Raw genomic sequence first — 26,654 nt, 5'->3', positions numbered from 1 at the left:
CCTGGAGATGAGAGCTGCTCTACGTTCCTTGAATGCTCGCTGTGGCTTGTTCCATCCTTGCCTCTTTAAAGTGACTTACAACAACAGAACGACGACTTATGAGGATCCGATGCTTCTTCAACAATTTCTAGACTCTTGCAGATCTGAATCTATGGACGTCCCTCATGCATAATTATTGTCCATAAATGTCTCTGCTTATGCTTATGGTTGAGTTGTTATGTCAAAATACCTGCTCTTTTATTTTACTTGATGTTTAATGTATTCCGAGTTCTGGTTCTGTTTTTTTGTTTTTTTTGTTATTATATTAGTCATTAATCATTTTTTCTTTACGGTTTCTTTCTTTTAGGTGCAGGTTTTGTGGTCCCTTGATCGTTTTATATGTCCTTCATGTTATACCTGGAGGTCTTTCTCCTTTTGCCGCGTTTCGATGGAATCCCTGGTCCGGTGTGCTGCCTTCCTTATTTGGTTCCACCATCCCCAGTCTTATTGTTGTCCTGAGGTATGTCTTTTTGATATCCTTTTTTGTCTTTTATTATTACATTTTCATCGTATTCATGTTTCCTGTTTCTCCTTTTCTCAGTTTTTTCCCTTCCTATCCCTTCCACTTCTCTCTTTCTCCCTTTATTCCTCTATTTTCTATTGTGCTCTTCTTTTACTTTTTTCTTCCTGCCTCTTCTTACTCCTGAATTTTTCATCTATATTTTTAGTCTCTATCATTTTTTCCTCAAGTCACAGGTTCCTGAATTTTTGTGCTATTTGCATAATGTTTGTTTGTATTCATATTGATAGACGCTCATTTTACTGTTTTCATAACATTTCAATATGTTTGTTTTTAATAGTTTTTCTTTTTCTTTTTAAAACCACTCTTGTTCATGTTTTATCTGATAGTTATTATTTGGTTGCTTTTGTATCACCTGTGCATGTTTCCTTTTTAATCGTTCCCATTTAGAGTTTTGACTTGGAATGTTAAAGGAGTTAATAACCCTATAAAAAGACAGCGTGTGTTAAGTCATCTGGCTAGCTTAAATGCTGATTTTGCTTTTATTCAGGAAACTCACCTTCAGAGGTTGAAGCAGCTAAATTGAAAAGAGGTTGGGTGGGTCATGTTTTCTCTTCCCCCACATTAGGAAGGAAAAATGGCTTATCTATCCTATGCCATAAAAAACACCAACTTTCTGTAGGTCATCAGGAGAATGATCTTGACGGTTGTTGGGTGATTGTTAAACTTCTTATTGATCAGATACCTCTAGTACTGTTTAATGTTTATGCTCCTGTTACTGTTGATAAAATGTTTTGGAATCTGGTTTCAGATAAGCTTGTTATGTTTAATGACGATTATATTATTTTTGGAGGGGATTGCAACCAGGTCCTTGACCCCATTCTAGATAGGCATTCCACTGTAAAATTCTCTAACACCAAGATGCACTCACAACTCACATCTGCCATACGCCGCAAAGCTTTAACTGATATTTCTAAGCTTTGCAATCCGGACTTACAGGAATATACTTTTTATTCTCCCCCTCATAACTCACAATCTTAGAATAGATGATCTTTTCTTCAGTAAGCCTCTGTCCCAACTCGTTTCACATTCAGAGATTGGCTCTATTCTAATATCAGGCCACGCTCCAGTTTCTGTGGACTTTGATTTGCTACCTTTTTCTCCTCACGCTGGCAGATGGCGTTTTAATAATTCATTATTATCAGACCCTAATTTCACAGGCCAATTCACTTCTTTTGCAACTGAATTCTTCTCTATTAATTCTACCCCAGACTCTTCTCCAGTAATGATTTGGGATAACTTTAAAGCAGCGGCTAGGGGTTTTATTATGAACTTTGTTTCACGGAAAAATAATTTTTTTGAAAACAAACCTACCAGGTTATTAGCCAAAATTAAACATCTTGAGTATTCTTATTATCGCTCTAACTCTGAGGTCTCCTTAAAAAATCTTATTGAAGCAAAAATATATTTTAATAAGTCTTCTACAGAAGCTGCTTCCTCTTATCTTTTAAGAAGTAGTGCACGTTACTATGGAGGCCAGAACAAGATGGGCAAATTACTTGCAAATTATTTAAAAATTCGTCGGGAGCGGACAAAAATTGAATCTATCCGTAATAATGCTGGCGACTCATTATTCAAGGATGATGATATTCTCAAGGAATTTGCCTCTTTTTATAAAAATGTCTATACACCAGAACAACAACCTTCCTCGGATGCACTTTTTTCTTTCTTTCACTCGATTCTTCCCCCTCTAGTCCCTAACACGGATTTTTCCCCATTAGATTCGGATATCACCTTATCTGAAATTAAAAATGCTGTTTCAAAATTAAAAATGAGTAAAGCACTTGGACCTGATGGTTTTACTATTGAATTCTATGCTCACTTCGCCACTTTATTACTACCCCATCTTTTATTGCTTTATCAGTTTTTTATACAGCATAATTCCTCTTCAGGTCCTTTCCAAGAAGCAGTGATTTGTTTAATCCCCAAAAGTAATAAAGATCCTTCTCTATCTAAAAATTATCGCCCGATTTCCTTGGTTAATTTAGATTATAAGATTTTTGCAAAGATTCTTGCTCTTCGTATTTACCCCGTCCTACTCAATATTATTGGACCATAACAATCTGGCTTTGTCAAAGGTCTATTATCCTCAGATAACTCCAGGGTTTTCTTTAATATTCTAAGTAAAGCCTCTTCTCTTAATTATCCCATTGCCGCTTTACCATTAGATGCTGAAAAAGCATTTGATAGAATTAGGTGGGATTTTATGTGTTAAGCTCTTAAATGGATTGGGTTTCCGGCTAAATTAATTTCTCTCATTTCATTATTATATTTAGGACCGAAAGCCTCTATCTTTGTTAATGGAAAAACCTCTGATTATTTTTTCCTTTCTCGAGGAGTTCGTCAAGGTTGCCCCCTATCCCCTCTTTTATTTATAATTGCCTTAGAGACTTTTTTAACGAAAATCCGGCTTGATGACAGAATTTCCCTTTTTAAACTCGATACTAGACAGGTTAAAATGTCTGTCTATGCCGACGACATCCTTCTTTATTGTTCCCATCCCGCTACTTCTCTTCCTGCTTTCCTTTCTCAAGTAGATATGTTCTCTCAATTATCTGGCCACCGACTTAACTCGGATAAATGTGAAGTTCTTCCCTTAAATTTTCTTTGCTTAAAACATGATTTTATTTCTACTGGTTTTTCTTGGAAAACCTCTAGAAATAAATACTTAGGCTTATGGTTCTCTCCTACCATCCCAGAAACTCTGAAAGAAAACTTTGATAATCTTTCCAAAACTTTGTCCGCTTCTATAGATCGTTGGCATCCACTTTTTCTCTCCTGGTGGGGGCGCTTAGATTCTATTAAGATGATGCTTTCTCCGCTAATTCTTTATCTTTTATCCATGACTCCAGACCATATTCCTGGTTTCTATTTTTTAAAAATTGACTCTATTTTAAACAAATTCCTTTGGAAGAATAAGTATTCTCGTATAGCTCTTAATGCTCTCAAAGCTGATAAGTCTTCTTGTGGTCTTATATTTCCTGACTTCAAATCTTATCATCTTGCTTTTTCCTTGAGGCAATCCTCTCATTGGATATCTCATGAGCAGGATCAGCCTATCCATCCTCCTATTTGGTTGACGATTGAGAAACACTTTATAGCTCCATTTCAGTTTAACAAATCTCTTGCTTTCACTAACAATATTTCTTCCTTTTGCTCTCAAGTGATCTCCAATACGTGTAAAATATTAATACCTCTTTTACCGTCCTCCTTCCCTGTTTTATCCTCACTAGATCATCAACCCATTTGGCATAATCACTTACTGCGTATTAAAAGTCGTACCATTTATTGGAAAACATGGAGGGCCAAGGGTATTCTCTGGATTTCTCAACTGGTATCTAATAATGTTCCTCTCTCTTTCTCGGATCTTCAATTTAACTTTTCTTTACCCTCTTCTTGTAAATCTCAGTATGAATCACTCCTTCCTCCTCTTCTACAATATCTTCTTTCTTTGCCACCCAGCCCCAATATTCCTACTAAATGTTCCAATCTCTTTCCTTTACTATCTTCTACTTTTTCGGCCGCATCTTTTTATGGAAATTCTATTTTTCCCTTCTGACAGACCCAAGAGCAAATGTGAATTGTTCTGGGAAAAGGATCTTGTAGAATGTTGGACTATTACTTTTTGGGACAAATTATGGTTAAAGATTCATCAAAACGTCAAGAGCAGCTAATACTTCTCAGACCTTATATTTCATGTACAAACGCCTTCCTTTTACCCCAATGAAATTAGCCTCCTTCTCTTCAGACCACCCCTCAGACTGCTGGTCATCTAAAGGGCCTTCGGCCGATTTAAAACATATGCTTTTTGATTGCCCTTCTCTTTCCCGCTTTTGGCTTTTGGTTTGGTCCCAAATTAATAAAATCTTCAATACCCAAATTCCTTTTTCTATTTCTAACATCTTCTTGGGCTCCTTATCACCCTCCTGGCCATATCCAACCTCCACTCCCTCACTAATTGATTTACTATTAGCGATAGCCCTACATCTAATTACTTCTAACAGGAAACAAGTGAGAAACTTACTTTCAGGGCTTGGTGGAATGCTGTTTGTTTTCATCATAGATTAGATACAAGCAATGTCACCCCTATTTCTCTATGCATTAAAAGAGATCTTTTTTGGCTTCCTTTATCTTCATATTTATCGTCCTCAGCCTTAGCTTCTTCCACTATAGTTATCACTCCGGATGAAGTTAGGAAACCTCCATAAACTCTATGTTGTCTTTTTATTTTATGTTTTACTTTTCTTGATGATTAGCTTCCGATATTACTTCTTTTTCCTTTTCATGGATACTTTGTTTTATGCGCAATATTGTATTTATTACAAATGGTGTTTCAATTAGAACTGTGATTCAGGTAATATTTCTCCTCCTCCCCCCACCTTTTTCTCCCTCAATGTATTGATCATAGTAGCCTTTCATTGTGATTTCTGTTTATATGCTTTTTCTTTTTATGTATGTTATAATCTTTTCTTCAATAAACTTTAAACTTAAAAAAAAAAAGAATTTCATCAGCCCTCAAGGCAACAGCACTTGGAGTTGGAGACAGCGTCTGTTTGCTGCACTCTGGTTGCGCATCAAAGGCAAGTCCAAAGAAGTTTACAGCCTATCGTGAAGCCAGTGTTTATGGCTAGACAAATGGCTTTGGGGAAAGACAGGTTCTATAGAGAGAGTGCAGTGAGGCTCCTACCATTTACATATATGTACTCCAGATGCAGCACCTCAGGGACAATGCTATGTCCAGGTAAGATAATAGCTGTTAATCGCAGTGTCCGTCATGAGCTGAAATTAACATGAGAACTTTAACAAATGCACAGAATCATCTCGCAGCCCAGCTCTATTAAGAAAGGAAATGCAGCAAGGCTACAAACACGGTGTGTGCTTCCAGGTGATTCTGAAGCACACGCCGTGTTTGTAGACTTGCTGCATTTCTTTTCTTAATAGAGCTGGGCTATGGGGTGGTTGTGTGCCTTTGTTAAAGTTTTCATGCTAATCGCAGCGCCCGTCATGAGCTGCAATTAACATGAAAACTTTAACCAAGGCACACAATCACCCCGCAGCCCGCTATATGTGCACACTTCACACACAGCATTGCGCGCTCGGGTGGACAGAGGTGGGTGCACGCACCTCACAGGGAGCAATGGCTCTGAGTAGCAGCAGGAAAACAAAACTTAGTTTACTCAGCAGCTACATACATCCTTTCCTTGCTGCTTGAATACCTACCAAAAGACCTTTTCTGGTGGTGGGTATGGGAAATACAGGGCCTGATTACGAGTTTAGGTGTTATGTTTCACACATGATATATACCAATACCATGGGGTATGTTATTTATAGTGTGTGATAAATAAAACCTATTACCACTTTGTGGGGAATAACATGCGGATTTTGGTGTTTAACACACCAAAACCCGCATTGGTACAGTAAATACCATACAATTTCTCCTGTTAAATTTCAGCAAGTTTGACCTGCCGAAATTTAACGAAGGTTTAGTTTTTTAACCAAGCCATTAATTATTGAATACAATAAATACATTCAAACTCGAAATTCCGACCCATGCGTTACGCATGAGACACAATTAAGTGACCCACTCATAATCAGGCCCAGAGAGTATTGTGTTAACGGCTATGAGCAGATTCAAACTCATAATTGCGACCCAGCCATTAATAAACAGGGTTTACGCATGCGTTGTAATATAACAAGCAACTCGTAATCAGTTCCAGGGTATGTTATTTCTCGGGTGCAATAAATAACACCTATTATGAGACTGTGTTGAAATACTATGCAGATTTTGGTGTTTTAACTCACCAAATTCTGAAAAATAGGTAAATACCATATGTTTTCCCCAGGCTTGACCTGCCGAAATTTAAGGTTGAGGTATTTAACGCATCCAATAATTATCGAATGCGTTAAATACCTTCAAATTAGTAATTCCGACTCATGTGTAAACAGGGGTTTACGCATGGGTTGAAATTAAGTGACCCACTCGTAATCAAGCCCACAGACAGGGGTGGCTTCTACGCAGTGGCGAGGAGCGTCCCCCCCCCACTGGCTCAGAGCCAGCAGCTCAAAAATAAAACAATATTTTAAGGGCGGGTGGGGGCGGGCCATGGAAGGGGGAGGAGGACTGGTTCCTGCACTGTAAGTGCGCATGTGTATTAGGCCGGCCATCTCAGTCCGTCCAAACACACATGCACTCCTAGGTTTCTCCAACCCAGCTGTATTAAACAGCGGAGCTGGAGAAACAGCACAGACTCTCTGTCTTGAGCGGAGCGTTAAAGCAGCCCTCTCAGGCCAATGCCACATGCTGCACTCATAGCATGAGAGCAGCACTGGGATTACACAGGGAGTCTGATGCTGCCCCAGTGCCTGCTCGGACAAGGAAGTAGGAAGAAGACCACTGAAGCGCGGCGCTGCCGACAGCCTCAGATAAGTCATTTTAAAAATGTTGTAATTAATATTAACCACCCTGTGTTCTCCCTCCTTCGCTCCCCCGCTCACCACTTTTTGTATGTGCCGGCGCCACTGCCCATAGAGTGTTGTGCTCACGGCCATGAGCAGATTAATTTCTGCTGTTGTGAAGGGCCAATTTCTCTTCTCTTAAAACATTTTCAGCTTTGTACTTGATAAAGCAAAATTTAAAGAAATAAATTAAGTCGCACAGCTTTTGACTTTACAACTTCAATCAATGGACTTTGATGAAGATGCCAATGATTGAAATCGGATGCTACAAATAGATAACTTTTCTTTTGTTTTTGTTCTTTCCCACAAAAGGTAGACAAAAAATCTCTATCTTTCGCCACATTGAATTCCCTATGGATTTTTCACTGGTAACAGGGCCGGCTGTAGGGCGGTGCGATCTGTGCCACCGCACCGGGCGCTGACTTTGGGTGGGGGTGCCATGTTTATTGTTTTAACATCATAGCACAAATTATATCTAGGGGTCAAACAAATGTGACGCTCAACTGAACAAAACTACGACCATGATATGACAAACAAAGATTAAATTAGTAACCAGTTGTTAATTGTGGTGAGAGAGCCCAAACCATGCACCTATTTGTGACAAATGCTAAGTGAACTCAGGCTCAAAAGCATGGGAGATAGAGTTCACAGCCTATAGATGTTTTCTAGGCTGTGATATCGCCATAGTGTGGTTGTTAAGTGGATGGTGCAGAATCTTAATGATGGTGGCTACTGAATAAGCAGTGCAAAAAGTGTAGGTGAATTGAAATTGGGTAGAGCTGTATAAATTGCAAATTTTAATGTCTTTATCAGCTCTCCCAAATCTAAAAATTGTGTGCAGAAACAGATTTAACAGAATATCTGTAAGCAATAACGATCAACATGTTTCAGCATTGATGGCTAATATGCCAATGCATTCCTCAGGACCAGATGGTTAATTGCTACTGCTATGTAATGTAAAAAAAAAAGTTAAATAAAATGATATCACCTGCATATATAAGGTAATATACTCCACCACAAGACTGTTGTAGCATCACATCGCAGTCAGTTTGAACAGGACAGACACATGAAAAAAATAAACATAATTGGAGACAGATACATTATGTAATGATATAAACAGCAATCGGGCATCATTTTGAGACTATCTGTCAGAAATCCAATAGTTAAAAGTATAACTACATGTTTCATAGCCACTCACCCATTCGTTGTGGGGACGGCGCTTCACCCCACATGGCTGCAGCTCAGGTATAGAGGAGCACCGCTCTAATTAAAAAAAAAATAAGTAGACATTCAAAAATATTCTTAAATTGGCTTCATACATCATAAAAACTGAGTGGGGCTTTTGATCAAGCGAACGGAGAATGGCACATATCAGCCCTTTTAAAAAAAACGTGTGTTGTAGATCTATCAGATCTTTGCTTAAAGTTTACAGTAAAAGCCCCAATAAGTCACCACACATAGAATGCCCACAGCTTCTTTTAGAGATTTGAGAGCATATTCCCGAAGGCGTACTGTGGAGTTGTTCGCCTTACGCTGTTAAATATAGGCCAACATCACCACACATCCCCGGTATCTGCTTCTTCGCGCAGTCTACCCGTAGCTTCTTTTTTTTAACACATCAGATCGTGTTCGCATTTGTGTGATATTACATCGCTTTCATTGTGCTGGTAAATGTGCGTGCCCAGCTTGTCAGCAAACATCGCCTCACAACACCGGTAAACGACTTAGCGCGGTATATCCGTAGCTTAATTTTAAACAACATCAGCTCGTGTTCGCATTTGCGTGATGTTACATCGTTTTCAATGTGTTGTTAAATATGCGTAACCCGCTTATCAGCTAACATTGTTTCACATCCGGGGTATCCGCCTTAACGCGGTCTACCCGTAGCTTCATTTTAAACAGATCAACTTGTTTTCGCATTTGCATGATGTTACATCGCTTATACTAGGCTGCTAAATATGCGTGCCCCGCTTATCAGCAAACATCGCCTCGCATCCCCAATGTCCGCCTTCACGCGATCTTCCCTATGGCTTCAATTAAGCAGATCGGCTTGGTTTCGCATTAGCGTGGTATTGCATCGCTTTTACTGGACTGCTAAGTATGCGTGTCCCACGGGGAATAGGAGCTTTTTAAATATTTTATATATCTCAGACGTATACACACATTTACGTAATAGTAGTGGTATTCCTTTTTGAACCGATTAAACATGAGATATATAAAATATTAAAAAAGCTAGTATTAACATCCTATAACCTGTGCTGTCATTATGAACGGACTGACATCCCTTGCAAATTACGAGTTGAGGGCAAATTACTATTATTTCATGAGAATTCTGGATACATCTTTAAATTTGAAACGTGAGGACTACATGTCCCAGAATTCCCGGTCATCACGTGACTGACAGGAAGCGGACTGTTTCACAAAAAGGCACAGAAAGATGGCCGTGGTGCCTCCCCAGACAGTGCAGAAGAACGTCTGGAGACACCGACGGTCAGGTAAAGCTGACAAGCGGGACACGCATGCTTAGCAGCCCAGTAAAAGCGATGCAATACCACGCTAATGCGAAACCAAGCCGATCTGCTTAATTGAAGCCATAGGGAAGATCGCGTGAAGGCGGACATTGGGGATGCGAGGCGATGTTTGCTGATAAGCGGGGCACGCATATTTAGCAGCCTAGTATAAGCGATGTAACATCATGCAAATGCGAAAACAAGTTGATCTGTTTAAAATGAAGCTACGGGTAGACCGCGTTAAGGCGGATACCCCGGATGTGAGACAATGTTAGCTGATAAGCGGGGTACGCATATTTAACAACACATTGAAAACAATGTAACATCACGCAAATGCGAACACGAGCTGATGTTGTTTAAAATTAAGCTATGGATATACTGCGCTAAGTCGTTTACCGGTGTTGTGAGGCGATGTTTGCTGACAAGCGGGGCACGCACATTTAACAGCACAATGAAAGCGATGTAATATCACACAAATGCGAACACGAGCTGATGTGTTTAAAAAAAGAAGCTACGGGTAGACTGCGCGAAGAAGCAGATACCGGGGATGTGTGGCGATGTTGGCCTATATTTAACAGCGTAAGGCGAACAACTCCACAGTACGCCTTCGGGAATATGCTCTCAAATCTCTAAAAGAAGCTGTGGGCATTCTATGTGTGGTGACTTATTGGGGATTTTACTGTAAACTTTAAGCGAAGATCTGATAGATCTACAGAACACGCTTTTTTAAAAGGGCTGATATGTGCCATTCTCCGTTCGCTTGATCAAAAGCGCCACTCAGTTTTTATGATGTATGAAGCCAACTTAAGAATATTTTTGAATGTCTCCTTATTGTTTTTAAATTAGAGCGGTGCTCCTCTATACCTGAGTTGCAGCCAGGTGGGGTGAAGCGCCATCCCCACAACGAATGGGTGAGTGGCTATGAAACATGTAGTTATACTTTTAACTATTGGATTTCTGACAGATAGTCTCAAAATGATGTCCGATTGCTGTTTATATCATTACATAATGTATCTGTCTCCAATTATGTTTATTTTTTTCATGTGTCTGTCTTGTTCAAACTGACTGCGACGTGATGCTACAACGGTCTTGTGGTGGAGTATATTACCTTATATCTGCAGGTGATATTATTTTATGTAACTTTTTTTTACATTACATAGCAGTAGCAATTAACCATCTGGTCCTGAGGAATGTATTGGCATATTAGCCATCAATGCTGAAACATGTCGACCGTTATTGCTTACAGATATTCTGTTAAATCTGTTTCTGCACACAATTTTTAGATTTGGGAGAGCTGATAAAGACATTAAAATTTGCAATGTATACAGCTCTACCCAATTTTAATTCACCTACACTTTTTGCACTGCTTATTCAGTAGCCACCATCATTAAGATTCTGCACCATCCACTTAACAACCACACTATGGCGATATCACAGCCTAGAAAACATCTATAGGCTGTGAACTCTATCTCCTGGGCAAGGAGAACCCATATGATGCCAAGGGCGGTACAGAACGGCTACTGATGGGAAAATTCTACCCATGCTTTTGAGCCTGAGTTCACTTAGCATTTGTCACACACAGGTGCATGGTTTGGGCTCTCTCACCACAATTAACAACTGGTTACTAATTTAATCTTTGTTTGTCATATCATGGTCGTAGTTTTGTTCAGTTGAGCGTCACATTTGTTTGACCCCTAGATATAATTTGTGCTATGAGTTTCAAGTATGGGGGTGTGTATCAAGTGGGTCTTTAAACTCACCCTTGGGCCCTCTTTTCTAATTGTTGTATTTGGTATTGTAGTGCAGCCTCGGCTGCGGTTCCCTCTGTTCCCAGACAATCTCATTGAGATTAGTCGGATTTACCGCTCCTCTTTGGTTTCATTAAGTGAGACATTCACTCTCTAAATAGTTGGATATTTATACATAGGGAATCACTTTGCTTCCTTTAACATTGCGGCATTCCGTTCTCAAAATGGCCACCAATTGGGGTTTGGCTTTTGAAGATACGGAAGTGCAGAACATCCTAGACGAGAACCCAAGTATACTAGACTGCATCCCTGTAGTAGTGAGCAGTAGTGGAGATGGGTGGGCAAAGATCCTTGTATTGAAAAAATCGCATTCTAGAACCATTGTCCATGGAATCACCATGGCAGAGTACCTACGTGGAAACTGCGCACCATCAGGGCATATTGTTAACAATGCTCCTAGATAGTTTCTGGACGACAAGGAGTTTGTACAAGATTGGTCCATGATAGCATGGAGGTGCACACGCGACTGGCTAGTCCTCATAATTAAAACTGCGAAAAGGGTTGCTGATAAAATTCTGGTTGAAATACAGGTGCTAGAAGGACAGATAAAAACAACACTAAAGAGTTCACTTCTTAAAAGTGGACAAGAAGATAGTAACAAGAACAACAACGAGTTTAAAGAAACAATCTTATTTGCAAAGTTAGAGAAATTCAAGAAAGATTTGGCTAAATTCTCTACAGAAAAAATCTATCCATATACCAGCGAAAAATACATTGCACCAACATTCAATCGCAATGGACGCAAGGGGGGTTCAACGTATGCAACATCCAGCTCTGACGACGCCTCAAGCGATTCAGACACCTCTCAGAATGGTGCAAGAATCAACTCAAACCGAGGACGGGGCAGTAGAAGAAGCTGGAGGGGCAATTTCCAAAATCAAAATCAAAACCAGTTCCAACCATGGTGGCAGCCCAACCCATGGATGTACGGACCGACTTTTCCTAAGCAGATGGGACCTTTCTGCCCGCCACAATTGCAACAAGATCCAAGTATGCAGCCTTTTTTAGGGTTCGGCCCAAGACGAACAAGAGGCAGAAGAAGAGGACAGGGACCGGTGCAACAAGTACACTGGGGACCAGCTCTGACAATGGACCTACGGAATGGGAAGAAGGTACCTCAGATACAACAGGAGTCAGCGGGACCAAGCAACACGACAGTCTCGTGTTCAACTTGAGTTCCCACACACTTACTGATGACGAAGAGAGTCTTCTAAATAGAGGACTAGGTTTTGTGGCCACTCAACCAGGCGACCCATTCACGGCACAGATCAAACTAGCCAAATTCTTCAGAAAAATTAGACTCCACTATTTTTTTCGGCAAAGAAACCAATACAGAAATGGAATTGGTGGATAAAAATACAGGTTTAAAGAAACCATCTACATTTAATCCACCAGCAGTGGGCTTGCCGACGAAAGTTTTAACTTTCGAAGAGGCCGTTGAGAATGACATGAAAAATCTCTTTAATACTCCTAACAAGCCTTTCATGAACTTACCAAGGAAAGAACAAGACGCCATTACGCACATTAACATCTAACGACAATATCATAGTCAAGCCCGCCGACAAAGGCGGAGCAATTGTTATACTTGACACTGAGGTCTATCGTAGTGAATGTCTTAGGCAATTGCGGGATCGCAATGCCTATCGTCCTCTACAGGAGGACCCTACCAAACGATTACAGACCACCATTGGGCACCTAGTGGAAGAAGCTACTTCAGAAGGGTGGATAACATCACAAGAAGGTCAATATCTTCAGACCTCTCATCCCACTATCCCTTACTTTTATTGTCTTCCCAAAGTGCACAAACCCCAAAGACCTCCTGTGGGACGACCAATCATTTCGGGAATTGGTTCTGTTTTAGAACCCCTATCCACTTTTGTTGATTTTTTCCTGAATCCGATGGTCAGAGAAATGCCCACTTTTCTTAAAGATACAAAGGACGTCTTGAGGATGTTGCCCGAGATACATTTTGATTCTACTACTGACATTTTTGTCTCTTTTGACGTAGAGTCACTTTACACCTCGATACCCCAGACAGAAACATTGGAAGTGGTTGGTAATCTGTTGGAGCAGAGAGACCTGCAATCTATAACGCCTGTACCTTTCATCATGGGCCTGGCAGAAATAGCGATGAAGGAGAATTATTTTAAATTTGAAGACACTACCTACATACAAACATCAGGGACCAGCATGGGTAGTGTCTTTGCTCCCAGTCTCGCTAATCTGTACGTGCATCATTTCGAGCAGATGGAAGTTTTGACATCGACTAACCCTTTCTTTGTATCGCTTCGTACCTGGAAGCGATACATTGATGACATATTCGTGGTCTGGCGTGGTACTGAAGAAGATCTACTAGCTTTCCACCAGTGGTTAAACAGGTGAAACATCTATTTAAGATTCACCATAGAATATAGTAAGACCCATCTAGCATTTCTTGACCTTACCATCAAAGCCACAGAAACAGGTCTTGAATCAGAACTCTACCGGAAGCCCATGGCCCGAAACGCTTTATTGAGCTATGAGAGCTGTCACCCTAGGGCACTTCGAAACAACTTGCCGTTTGGCCAGTTCCTTAGGGTCCAGAGAAACTGCTCTAATAAAGAGGCATTTTTGACACACTCAGGGAGATTGGAAGAACAACTTCTTGATAAGAACTACCCTAAGAGAATAATCCGCCAATCAAAAAAGCGAGCATCGAATAACAATCGCGATGCCCTGCTTGAAATAATGATGCCTAAAGAAAAATCTAACAGGATCACATTCGTTAACACCTTCAATACGAGGTCAAACCAGGTTCAAAAGATCATTCAAAAACACTGGTCAATCCTAAACACAGGTGGGGACGCAATACCTATGCCCCTTTTCGCCTTCAAAAGAGGACAGAATTTAAAGGACCAACTCGTCCATACTAGACCAAAGCGTAGAGAGGTCAGACATGTCGGTACCCTCTGGGACCTTCCACCAGTGCAGGGCCATCACCCCTGTGGGACGTGCTCCGTTTGCCCTCAAACTTGTAAATCCAATAGTGTGAACATTGGAACCAATAGACCCTGGCAACAGCTCACATTTACAAACTGTAACAGCGAGAATCTAATTTATCTTATCACTTGCCCCTGTAACAAACGTTATGTGGGCATGACCACACGAAAGGTGAAAGTTAGAATTACAGAGCATAAGAGCACAGTACGTTGCCGAAAACAAGCTACCCGTCTGACATCGCATTTTCTGGAAAAGGGCCATGGACCTAACGAATTTGTCTGGACTGTCCTTGAACAGCCTTTCATACCCAACCATTGCCCCGACGTGAGCAAATTCTTGTTTAAAAAAGAACAGAAGTGGGTTTACAAGTTAAATAGTGATAAGGATGGACTGAACGAACCAATACCCTGGATGTCACTTTAATGAATCTAGATGACTTGTCTTCCACTGCTAGTCCTGTCCTAAACCACCAGATTCACCTAGAAGGTTGGTTCAGAACCCGTGTATATGGGTGACATCTTTGGGGTAGACGTATACACACACTTACGTAATGGTAGTGGTATTCCTTTTTGAACCTATTTTGCCACTGATTAAACATGAGATATATAAAATATTTAAAAAGCTAGTATTAACATCCTATAACCTGTGCTGTCATTATGAACGGACTGACATCCCTTGCAAATTGCGAGTTGAGGGCAAATTACTATTCTTTCATGAGAATTCTGGATGCATCTTTAAATTTGAAACATGAGGACTACATGTCCCAGAATTCCCGGTCATCACGTGACTGACAGGAAGCAGACTGTTTGACAAAAAGGCACAGAAAGATGGCCGCGGTGCTTCCCCAGACAGGGCAGAGGAACGTCTGGAGACACCGACGGTCAGGTAAAGCTGACAAGCGGGACACGCATACTTAGCAGCCCAGTAAAAGCGATGCAATACCACGCTAATGCGAAACCAAGCCGATCTGCTTAATTGAAGCCATAGGGAAGATCGCGTGAAGGCGGACATTGGGGATGCGAGGCGATGTTTGCTGATAAGCGGGGCACGCATATTTAGCAGCCTAGTATAAGCGATGTAACATCATGCAAATGCGAAAACAAGTTGATCTGTTTAAAATGAAGCTACGGGTAGACCGCGTTAAGGCGGATACCCCGGATGTGAGACAATGTTAGCTGATAAGCGGGGTACGCATATTTAACAACACATTGAAAACAATGTAACATCACGCAAATGTGAACACGAGCTGATGTTGTTTAAAATTAAGCTACGGATATACCGCGCTAAGTCGTTTACCGGTGTTGTAAGGCGATGTTTGCTGACAAGCGGGGCACGCACATTGAACAGCACAATGAAAGCGATGTAATATCACACAAATGCGAACACGAGTTGATGTGTAAAAAAAAAGAAGCTACGGGTAGACTGCGCGAAGAAGCAGATACCAGGGATGTGTGGCGATGTTGGCCTATATTTAACAGCGTAAGGCGAACAACTCCACAGTACGCCTTCGGGAATATGCTCTTAAATCTCTAAAAGAAGCTGTGGGCATTCTATGTGTGGTGACTTATTGGGGCTTTTACTGTACACTTTAAGCGAAGATCTGATAGATCTACGGCACACGTTTTTTTAAAAGGGCTGATATGTGCCATTCTCCGTTCGCTTGATCAAAAGCGCCACTCAGTTTTGCGATGTATGAAGCCAACTTAAGAATATTTTTGAATGTCTCCTTATTGTTTTTAAATTAGAGCGGTGCTCCTCTATACCTGAGCTGCAGCCAGGTGGGGTGAAGAGCCATCCCCACAACAAATGGGTGAGTGGCTATGAAACATGTAGTTATACTTTTAACTATTGGATTTCTGACAGATAGTCTCAAAATGATGTCCGATTGCTGTTTATATCATTACATAATGTATCTGTCTCCAATTATGTTTATTTTTTTCATGTGTCTGTCCTGTTCAAACTGACTGCGACGTGATGCTACAACAGTCTTGTGGTGGAGTATATTACCTTATATATGCAGGTGATATCATTTTATTTAACTTTTTTTTTACATTACATAGCAGTAGCAATTAACCATCTGGTCCTGAGGAATGCATTGGCATATTAGCCATCAATGCTGAAACATGTCGACCGTTATTGCTTACAGATATTCTGTTAAATATGTTTCTGCACACAATTTTTAGATTTGGGAGAGCTGATAAAAACATAAAAATTTGCAATTAATACAGCTCTACCCAATTTTAATTCACCTACACTTTTTGCACTGCTTATTCAGTAGCCACCATCATTAAGATTCTGCACCATCCACTTAACAACCACACTATGGCGACATCACAGCCTAGAAAACATCTATAGGCTGTGAACTCTATCTCCTGGGCAAGGAGAACCCATATGATGTCAAGGGCGGTACAGAACGGCTACTGATGGGAAAATTCTACCCATGCTTTTGAGCCTAAGTTCACTTAGCATTTGTCACACACAGGTGCATGGTTTGGGCTCTCTCACCACAATTAACAACTGGTTACTAATTTAATCTTTGTTTGTCATATCGAGGTCGTAGTTTTGTTCAGTTGAGCGTCACATTTGTTTGACCCCTAGATATAATTTATGTTATGAGTTTCAAGTATGGGGGTGTGTATGTAGTGGGTCTTTAAACTCACCCTTGGGCCCTCTTTTCTAATTGTTGCACGTGGTATTGTTTTAACATCATCAGATGCCACGTTCCTTGTCCCAGCAATTTTCAAGCATCAATAAAAATGTCACAATATCTCCAGTGATTAATGTTCTTCCTGTAGAGAGACTGGAGCTTTGCCTGGTAGAGGACGACGGTTTATATGCCTGCTGCAAAGAACGTGCCCATTCAGAAACTAGAAATAAGTCAATGGGTTATTGCTTTTGAGATCCTTTTGTTACTTGTAGTATAAAAGTTAAAATCCTAATATAGAGCAGTGAGCTATTACTGTCATCAAAGAGCTGCATGCAAACTGCAAGGAATATATTACAGCTAGATGTTTTTTGCCCAGTCTTTCCTTATCCTAATATTGCCAAAAGAGTTCATACGGGTAGAAATCAATTCTTATTGTGAAAGAAAACCCTTAACAATGGTGTTACATTTTTTAAATTCTGAATTTGCGCTTTTCCAGACCAACTATACTGCTTACCAGTATGGATGACATGTGACTCCTACACCTTGTAAGCCTCTGTCTTATGTAAAATTTCCCAATCAGTGATTTACACACATATGATTGTTTCCGTGCAATGTATGTGTGATGTAAAGTGTTTTGAAAACTAAATGAATCTAAGAGACACTGGTTATGGAGACTTGGCGGGCATTTTGGTGGTAATGAGGGGATCCATCGCGAGGTGGTCATTGGGGGGCGCCACCAAACAATGTTGCACAGGGCACCACCAGTACTAAAGACGGCCCTGCTGGTAATCACTGATCTCTTCTGGATACATTCAATTTTGTGGCAGGACTGTCAAGCATATCTAATATGGTTCAACTACGGCCTCTCACAGTATTCTATGTATAATAAATTGGGTGGAAGTCCCGCTCAAATAATATGCACAATCCTTGTCAGAGTCAATCACAAAAAGCCCTTAAATTGACCTGTGTTTAATCCAATGGTAGCTCGGCACAAAAGCAATCAGGCTTAACTTAAAGGCAATGTGTAAAGTATTTATTCAGCAAACAAACAGTAATAAAGTGATAACACAACACAAGAAAAATCCCCCATAAATTTAGAAACATAGAGCACATTTAAATAAATAAAATGTCGGTAACTTTAATGAAATCCAATCAGTAGAACCAAAGGTATGAATTTTTAAAGTTTGTTATGAAAATTTGTGCCAAAAAGAATAAAGTGCGGGTATCTGGTCACATGTGACTGGTGCAAAGTCACAAGTTAAGGCCGACAACGGATTGGATACAGGTATCAAATTCACCCCATTCAAGAGTTACCTTTAGACTTATAAGAAATTCTGAAGATTTCCTGGAGAAGGTAGAGTCCTCGGTGGGGCCAGGCAGCAGGCGGCAGCCAAGAGGAGATCATCAACAACTGGGAGCTTATGGACGAGGTCTCAATGAAGCAGTCGAGGACTGTGTAAAACGATCCGAGTAGGAAAAGCTGGATTTTCAGGCTGAGGAGGTCACTGTTGTTGATGGAACACTGGTTACTATCAATCTCAATATCAAGCTCAATAAAGAATTCTTCCCTTTTCCTTAGAACTGTTTCTGGAGCTCAAAACACCCCAGCGGGACGAGGCTCCAGGCTATAGCTGAAAAGGGCTCCTTGAGGCCGGATACCGTTGTCAAAAGTCACGCTGAAGCAGGAGCTGCTGTGCAAAGCCAATACCACCGGAGATGTACCTTCATATGATCAGCTTGCTGGTAGGTCTCGGTCTCCTGTCGGCTCTCAGAGTAGTTTTTGGTGAAAATATTCCTAAGTCCCAGGTATAGGTAGGAGGAGGCGATTTTAGCACCACACCAAGGACCCATGACCTGGGCGGCACCAATTGGGGGCCAGGACTCACTCCAGTACGGACAAGCAGCAGGTAAGTGGGTTACAATCAATCAATCAATCAGGATATTTGTAAAGCGCACTACATACCCGTGAGGGTCTCAAGATGCTAGGGGGGATGAAGGGTGGGGGGGCTGCTACTGATCGAAGAGCCAGGTCTTGAGGAGTCTTCGGAAGGCCAGTAGGTCTTGGGTCTGCCGTAGGTTGGTAGGGGGGTGTTCCAGGTCTTGGCGGCGAGGTGGGAGAAGGATCTGCCACCGCCAGTCGTTCTTTGGATGCGGGGGACTGTGGCAAGGGCGAGGCTGGCGGAGCGGAGCTGGCGGGTGGGGGTGTAGAAGCTGAGTTGCCTGTTGAGGTATGTTGGGCCGGTGTTGTGGAGAGCTTTGTGTGCGTGGGTGAGGAGCTTGAAGGTTAGCCTCTTGTTGACGGGGAGCCAGTGCAGGTCTCTCAGGTGGGGTGTGATGTGGCTGCGGCGGGGTATGTCAAGGATTAGACGTGCCGAGGCGTTCTGGATGTGTTGCAGCCGTCTCAGGAGCTTTGCCGACGTTCCTGCGTAGAGGGCGTTTCCATAGTCCAGCCTGCTGCTGACGAGGGCCTGGGTGACTGTTCGTCTAGTTTCGGTGGGGATCCACTTGAAGATCCTGCGAAGCATTCGGAGGGTGTTGAAGCAGGATGCGGAGACGGCATTGACCTGCTTAGTCATGGAGAGGGTGGAGTCGAAGATGACCCCTAGGTTGCGTGCGTGGTCGGTGGGTGTCGGGGTTGTTCCTAGTGTTGTTGGCCACCAGGACCTGTCCCAAGCTGAAGGGGTAGAGCCTAGGATGAGGACCTCCGTCTTGTCTGTGTTCAGTTTCAGTCGGCTGATCCTCATCCAGTCGGCGACGGCCTTCATTCATTCGTGGAGGTTGGTTTTGGCGGTGTGAGGGACTTTGGTGAGGGAGAGGATAAGCTGGGTGTCGTCGGCGTAGGAGATGATGTTGAGGTTGTGCTGTCAGGCGACGTGGGCGAGGGGTGCCATGTAGATGTTGAACAGCGTTGGGCTGAGGGATGAGCCCTGGGGTACGCCGCAGATGACCTCAGTGGCATCGGAGCGGAAGGGGGGAGGCGGACGCTCTGGTTTCTGCCGGAGAGGAAGGAGGTGGTCCAGTCCAGGGCCATCTCTTGGATCCCGGCGTTGTGTAGACCTGTTCGTAGGGTGCGGTGGCAGACCGTGTCGAAGGCAGCTGATAGGTCCAGGAGGATGAGGGCCGCTGTTTCTCCGTTGTCTAGCAGGGTCCTGATGTCGTCGGTGGCGGCGATGAGGCCGGTTTTGGTGCTATGGTTGCTGCAGATGCAAACACAACAATGATGGACAGAATGTGGATCAATGTCACACATTCACCCCAGTCAAAAGATCTGGGCCCAAATCCATCGTTTTTCCACTCCACACCACCCTGGGTTAGACAATGGCGATATGCAAATCAGCGCTGACCCTGTTGCCCCATGGGAACAGTCCAGTCCGAACTACAAAAGCCATGTCCTTCCCAGAACGGAAACAAGCATCCGAGGACCGGCCCGGTTTCGAGGTAACACCTCTCATCAGCCCGGCTAGCTTGATTCCAGTGGTGTGGAGTGTCTGGGACTCACGTCTGAGCATCCCCAGTACACTTAGAGCGGTAACTGCAAACACAACAATGATGGACAGAATGTGGATCAATGTCACACATTCACCCCAGTCAAAAGATCTGGGCCCAAATCCATCGTTTTTCCACTCCACACCACCCTGGGTTAGACAATGGCGATATGCAAATCAGCGCTGACCCTGTTGCCCCATGGGAACAGTCCAGTCCGAACTACAAAAGCCATGTCCTTCCCAGAACGGAAACAAGCATCCGAGGACCGGCCCGGTTTCGAGGTAACACCTCTCATCAGCCCGGCTAGCTTGATTCCAGTGGTGTGGAGTGTCTGGGACTCACGTCTGAGCATCCCCAGTACACTTAGAGCGGTAACTGCAAACACAACAATGATGGACAGAATGTGGATCAATGTCACACATTCACCCCAGTCAAAAGTTGCTGCAGAACCCGGACTGGGACGGGTCCAGGTTGCTGTTCCTCCTCGAGGTAGCGCGTCAGTTGCTTGTTGACGTTTTTTTCGATGACCTTCGCCGTGAACGGGAGCAGGGAGATGGGCTGGAAGTTCTTGAGGTCCTTGGGGTCCTCCTTGGGCTTCTTGAGTAAGGCGTTGATCTTGGCGTGTTTCCAGCTTTCCGGGAAGGTTGCTGTCTTGAAGGAGATGTTGATTACTTTCCGGAGATGGGGTGCGATGGATGTGCTGGCTTTGTTGAAGATGTGGTGTGGGCATGGGTCTAACGGTGATCCGGAGTGGATGGTGTTCATGATCTTGCTGGTGTCCTCGTCATTGATGCAGGTCCAGGAGAGCAGGAGGTTGGTGCGGGTGGTGGTCGTGGTGGCGGATGTCTCAGTGGTAGTTGTGGCGGTCGTAACATTGAAGCTGTCTTGGATGTCTGCTATCTTGTGGTGGAAGAAGGTGGCCAGTGAGTCGCACAGGTCCTGCGAAGGTGGGATGTCGTTGGTGTTGGAGCTGGGGTTGGAGAGTTCCTTCACGATATTGAAGAGCTTTTTGCTGTTATGTGCGTTGTTGTCTAGGCGGCCTTTGAAGGAGGCCGTCTTGGTGGCTCTGATGAGGTGATGATGTCTGCCGGTGGCGTTCTTGTGGGAGGTGTAGCTGTCAGGTGTTCGTTCACGGAGCCAGTACTTCTCCAGTTTTCGGCATGTTCGTTTGGAGGCCTGGAGGTCTTCGGTGAACCAGGTGGCTTTCTTGCTGGTGTGGCTGTTGGAGGGTTTCTTGAGCGGGGCGAGGGTGTTGGCGCAGTGGTCAATCCACTGTCTTAGGTTGTAGGCGGCGGTGTCGGGGTCGATGGGGTCGGCGGGTGGTCTCTGGGCAAGGGTGGTGGGTAGCTGGTCTTTGGTGACTTTGCCCCAGTTGCGGCGAGGCATTTGTTGGGTGCGGTGGTGCGTGGTGGGCTTCCTGAAGGTGAAATGGATGCAGTGATGGTCGGTCCAGTGGGGTTCGGTGGTGTGGTTGAAGGAGACATGAGGGCTTGCGGAGAAGATGGCGTCAAGCGTGTGGCCGGCGGCGTGGGTGGGTGTTGTCACAAGCTGTCTGAGTCCAAGGTTGTCAAGGTTGTCGATCAGGGTGGTGGAGTTGGTGTCGTTGATGTTCTCGAGATGGAAGTTCAGGTCCCCGAGGAGGATGTAGTCCGTGGAGGCGAGGGCGTGTGTGCTGCTGAAGTCGGCGATGGAGCCTCTGAACTGTGGTCAGGGTCCTGGGGTCTGTAGATGAGTCTTCCTCTGAGGGTGGTGTTGGGGTCGGTGTGGATTTGGAAGTGCAGGTGTTCGGCGGTGCTGAGGGAGTCGTCGGTGTTGGTCGAGACTCTGAGAGTGTTCCTGTGGACGATGGCGATTCCTCCTCCTACTCCGTTGGTGCGGTCCCTGCGGGTGATCTTGTAGCCTTCTGGTATGGCTATGGCGATGCCGGGTGTTGAGGAGGGGTTCAGCCAGGTCTCCGTCAGGAAGGCGACGTCTGGGGATGTTGAGTCGAGGAGGTCCCATAGTTCAACGGCATGTTTGCGGGCGGAGCGGGTGTTGAGGAGGATGCAACTGAGGTAGTTGGGCTCTTCCATGGGTGGAGGTTTGGCTGGGCGGATGCTGGTGAAGCTGCAGTTCTGGCAAGTGAAGGGTCTTTGGGAGCGCTTCGGGGAGGCCTGGTAGCAGGCGTGTTCTCCTCCGGAGTTGAGTGCGTGGAGAGTGCTGGCATCGTAGCTCGAGTCGGGTGTTGTGGCGTATGCGGGGGACAGGGGGTCTGGCACTGGGCGCGGTCCAGGCCTGGATGAGCGTAGACGGGCTTGCCTTCAGCGCGCCAGCGGCGTGCCCGTTGCACGCGTCCACTGCATATATGGGGAGGAGGGAGGGAGGAGAAGCAGGGAGTCGGGAGGAAGGGGCAGCGAATGGGCGGTCAGGGGGGGCGGGGCCGCAGGGGGTGCAGCGGCAGGAACGGGAGCAGTGGTCGGCACGGGGGCAATGGCAAGAATCCCGGGGCACACAGAGGAGAACGAGGCACAGCTCAGGGGGCACACAGAAGAGAACGAGGTACAGCTCAGGGGGCACACAGAAGAGAATGAGGCACAGCTCAGGGGGCACACAGTGAGAATGGCAAAACAGGGCACAGCTCAGGGGGCACACAGAGAAACAACGGGGCACAGATCAGGGGGCTCAGAGCTAACCTTAGCAGCGGCAGGAGCAGGACACGCAGGCAGTGCTGTACGGAGGGGGAGCGACCTCCCAACAGGGTTACAGGGTCTCTGGAGCTTGTTGTCTCCCTGTACCTCACACAGGTGGCCAACCAGCTAGCAATAGAGTCACTCTAATGGCCCTAGGTTCAAGGAGTAGGTCTAGTCTTCCTCCCACACGCTGCAGGGCAGTCGGGCAGTCCTTCCAGAGCAGGGCAGCAGGGTAGTCCTTCCTTTAGTCTTCCAAAGTTCCATATGTGATCTGATTTGGGGTTTGAAAGGGCACCTTTTATACCCAGTGCCAGCCTTTGTGTGGGAGCGATACCTGGCCCAGTCCCCGGTCCTTCCTTAATTTGGCTCACAAATGTCTGGGGTGACAAAAGGGTAGTGTCAGGTTTCCTTTGTGTGTGTGTCAGGCAAGGTCTTCAAAGTGTAATCCCTGTCTGGGTACAACTCCTCTCCCTGAAATCCTGCAAGAATGGTTTATCATGTCAACTAAGCAACTAAGCAAGCCGCATTTGTCTCCATGTCTGGGAGGAATCAATAACCCCTCACAGAGAAGGCAGCCACAGCCCTGTGACAATGTTTCCTGGTAGAAAGACCCTGTAAAATTAGGCACAGAAATGACAACCTTCTAAAAGTGGCATTACAATTCAAAATAGTAAAATAAGTATTTTCCTAACTGCTCCCAATCTTAAGTTACACTTTATTAAATGTAATCATTTAGTAAATGAGAGAGGTAGCCTTGCAATAAGGAAAACAACTATAGGATTTCTTCACTGTCGGGACGTGTAAAATTTAAACCACATGTCCTACTTTTTAAATACCATGCACCCCACCACAGAAGCTGTTAGGGCCTACTTAGGAATGACTTGTAAGTTCCTGGCAAAAGGTTTATTTGCCAGGTCGAAATGGCAGTTTGAAACTGTGCTATAGGCTGCAGTATCACAACACAGGCGGCACAACACTGTCTTGCCTCTGTCTTCCATTGGCTGGCCCAGGCCCAGCTGAAGTGCAATTAAGGGCAGTCCCAGGTTCTTTTGTATGGAACTTTTCCGGTCGACTTCAGAGCTAAGCTGTGGCCTCCGGGTTTCCCCCTGCGTAGTGCAGGGAATAATATTGCAAAAAATCTAGGAATTTGGTTCTCGGAAAATCTGAATTTCGCGACACAAGTCAACAAGCTTGTCGGGACATGCTTCGCCACCTTGAAGGCCCTGAGAAAATGCCTTCCCTTTCTCCCAGGTCCTGCTAAGGAAACAGTGGTTCGTGCTTTCATTTTATCTCGCCTGGACTACGCAAATGCCCTGTATGTGGGAATTCCTGGGTACCTTTTACGTAAACTGCAGGTTGTTCAAAACTCTGCCGCCAGACTCCTGCTTGGCCTGTCAAAAAGGTGCAGTGTGCGTGCGCATTTGCGCTCCCTGCACTGGTTCCCCGTGGAGGCTCGAATTCAATTCAAAGTGCTTTCCATTGCCCACAAGGCCCTTTATGGCAAAGGCCTGAGGTATCTCCAGGATAGATTTGTTTTCTACTCCCCTGCTAGGCAGCTGAGATCCTCCTCTCAACTCTTGTTGCACACCCCCAGATTCAAGCACCATAGGTTGGGCGGTTGCTCGCTTGTCAGGAAAGCTAGTGCAGCCTGGAATGCTCTTCCTTTGGTGCTTCGGAGCATTCAGGATCATGTGATGTTAAAAAAAACCTTAAAACATTCCTGTTTTAGACGCTTGCTTGGTACTGTCTGCCTTTACCTCTGCACGTGCCAGGACACTCTGTCGAGTAGCTGAGCGAGACACAAATTTATTTAACATAACATAACATAGCATTCCTGAGACATGTTTTAAAGAGTTACTAAATTGGGTGGCACAATGAATGCTGCAGGTCGGTCAATAGCATTATAGGCCTAGGGTACATGTGGTACCATTAAGTAGGGACTTACCAATAACTGAAATGTGCCAATTAGGTGTAGGCCAATTATACCATGTTTTAGAGAAAGGGCACAAGCACTTTAGCACTGGTAAGCAGTGACAAATTGCACAGAGTCCTAAAGCCAACAAAAATGAATTCAGAAACAAAGAAGGGGTGAAGGAAAACATTTGGAGGACTACCACTCAAGGGTGTCAGGTCTAACACTCAGCATATTGAACTTGACCTGTTCTCATGACTCCTCCATCGTCCAAAGGGGCATTCCAACTCCTGTTTATTATCTATCTCCAGCCCCTCATTCATTCCAGGCACACATCTACATGCCATTCCCTTCTTATCCTACCCCGGCAGTGGAGCACACAGAGCGGACCATGTGTATGCTCGCCCCCTTCTCTCACCAGGTGCGCAACGCCCATTGGACTCACAGGGCTTCAGCAACCCCTTCCCCCTCGTGTGTGGCAGCCTGGGATCAGACAGCTTCCCGGGCACACACACAGCCACACCCGAGCACTTCATAGGTCTTTAAAAGACCATTTGCATGTTAATGAGGCTTTGTTGTTGTTTTACCCCTTCTAAGAGCCCCTGCAGCTCCACTCTGCCTATTGCTTAAGATTCAGCCCCCCCAAAATGTTTTATTAGCCCCCCCACCCCGAAATTTGGCTCTAGTTGTGCCTCTGTCTCTCACCCTCCCTCGACTCCGGAGCAGCACCATGCAGCATCCACACAGGGGCTGCCATCTATTGCACAATCACAAACTCTTTAAAGCCCTAGCTGCCATTATTTGTTCGTCATTGTGTTATGTAGCACATCGTCTGCAGGACCGCAGTTTTGCGGTGCACACTGCTTGACCCTGTGGTGTTCAATGTTGCCCCCTCCACAGATTACAGGACACCTGGGTAAGTGTAGGTATTTTATTATTACAATTAGGGAGAGCACCGGGTGACACGTCTCGTTTCGTGTCCTTTTCTCGCTCCGATGCCGCTCACAAAATGGCGGCCGCGGTCCACGTCATTACACTGCTGCGTAATGACTAGACCGCTACACTATATATCTCCTCCCTTTTATTCTTTACACAGAAAAGCAATGTCTCAAAGTCTGTCAACCCTTCGGCTGTCCATCACCTCTTATATCATACTCTATGTACCTTGCTGGTCTTACCACCAACCTCCCCAACCAGGTGCGCCTCACCGGTGTAGACTGCCGACCACTTGGACTCTCTTCTCCTGCTGATGTTACCCTCTTTCCGGCTTCCCTGGGGGGTTTTCTGCTCACCACTGGGCTGGGCTGTTCTGGTGTCCCACGCTTTCAGGGTCATTCTCTCCTTCCAGCTCTACCTCATTTCCTCTCATTTTTGAGTTATCTTCTTCCTCTGGAGACAGTGGGCTGACTTCCTGTAGGTTCAGGCTTCCTTGATGGTGTGATTCTTCTCTGGCCCACTGCAGTATCTTATTGCATTTCGCCATCCTATCTTGGGACCATATTTTTCCATCACTCAGGAGCGCAGCCCTGTCATACACCTCCTTCACTTGTAAGGGCTCGCTAAACTTGCTATCTCCTTTTCTTTTCAATTGGGCCAATTTGACTCTGACCCATTCCCCTCTTTCCAAC

The 26,654-nt window shown here is 44.5% G+C and overlaps 1 long non-coding RNA gene across 1 annotated transcript; it reads left to right on the top strand.

Moving 5' to 3' along the window:
• Positions 1-436: 436 nt before the first annotated feature.
• LOC144792556 (uncharacterized) lies at positions 437-18,583 on the top strand. Its single transcript, XR_013602578.1, has 3 exons — positions 437-499; positions 16,058-16,122; positions 18,539-18,583. It is a non-coding gene; the product is annotated as an uncharacterized LOC144792556 (long non-coding RNA).
• Positions 18,584-26,654: the final 8,071 nt, after the last annotated feature.

The sequence above is a fragment of the Lissotriton helveticus genome, chromosome 11, assembly GCF_964261635.1.
Source record: "Lissotriton helveticus chromosome 11, aLisHel1.1, whole genome shotgun sequence".
NCBI lineage: Eukaryota > Metazoa > Chordata > Amphibia > Caudata > Salamandridae > Lissotriton > Lissotriton helveticus.
The sequence above is the reverse complement of the archived record's forward strand: the minus strand, read 5'-3'. Positions and strand labels throughout refer to the sequence as shown.